Here is a 1,491-nt window from a genome sequence, read left to right as displayed (position 1 = left end):
TTACAACTCAAAATTCTCAAAATATTTTACATCATTCTACGTATTTCTTCATGCTTTAGCATAAAACAAAAAATGTATTACTTTATGCAAAAGATACTTTTGAAGATCAGTTAAACAACTTTTATCATTAAAATTCATAACGACCAATTTTACATCACTTTACATATTTTTTCGTGCGTTAGAGTAGGACAAAAAATGTGTTACTTTATGCAAAAGATGCTTTTATCGATCAGCTAATCTATCTTATCGTTAAATTGAAACTGACTGTACGATTTTCATTCGGTATATTTCTTCACGGGTCAGCGTAGCGCGAAAAATGTTATTTTATGCAAAAGATGCTTTTGTGGATCAGTTTTTAGCATTTAAACATTTTTATCATTACAACTCAGAAATTGATTATTTACATTATTCTACGTATTTTTTGTGCGTTAAAATAGGGCCAAAAATTTTTTCCTTTATACAAAAAATGCTTTTACAAATCAGCTAATTGTCCTTATCATTGATATTAAATTGAAACTAATTATACAATTTTCATTGTTCTGCATTTTTCATATGTTAGCATAAGGCGAAAAATGTGTCACTTTATGCAAAAGATGCTTTTGTAGATTAGTTATCTAATTATTTTCAGTGTCGTAACTTGGATTCACATTTTTTACATTTTCATAATTTATATATTTTATTTCTTAAATCATTCAATATTTGAACGTTAGAATGAAATAAAATGACATAGGATGCAAAATGTGTCCTTTTATGTTTTTGTAAATCAGCTATTTGTTTATATCATTGGCTATGTGCTTCAAAGCTTGTCGATTCTTTTATTCGCTATTTGCCAAATGAGTGATAAAAGTTTCTTATATATAAGAAACATTTTTCGCGCTATTCTGACCCGTGAAGAAATATACCGAATGAAAATCGTACAGTCAGTTTCAATTTAACGATAAGATAGATTAGCTGATCGATAAAAGCATCTTTTGCATAAAGTAACACATTTTTTGTCCTACTTTAACGCACAAAAAAATATGTAGAGTGATGTAAAATTGTTCGTTATTATGAATTTTAATGATTAAAACTGTTTAACTGATCTACAAAAGTATCTTTTGCATAAAGTAATACATTTTTTGTTTTATGCTAAAGCATGAAGAAATACGTAGAATGATGTAAAATATTTTGAGAATTTTGAGTTGTAAAAACGATAATATGATAAAAATTGTTTAACTGATCTACAAAAGCATCTTTTTCATAAAGTAACACATTTTTCGCGCTATTCTTATATATAAGAAACTTTTATATATTAATATATATTTTTGTTCGTACATTAAAAGAGAAAGAATATATCACTTTATGAAAGAGAGCATATATAAATAAACTAATTGTTGTTTCTATCATAATTCAAAAATTAAACTTTACTATTATATTCCATTGCAAAATTCATGTTTACATACATAATTGTAGGATAAAAATATATCACTTTATATAAAAAGACACGTTTGC

Source organism: Trachymyrmex septentrionalis, unplaced genomic scaffold, assembly GCF_001594115.1.
Source record: "Trachymyrmex septentrionalis isolate Tsep2-gDNA-1 unplaced genomic scaffold, Tsep1.0 scaffold13, whole genome shotgun sequence".
Taxonomy (NCBI): Eukaryota; Metazoa; Arthropoda; class Insecta; order Hymenoptera; family Formicidae; genus Trachymyrmex; species Trachymyrmex septentrionalis.
This window is presented reverse-complemented; position numbering follows the sequence as displayed.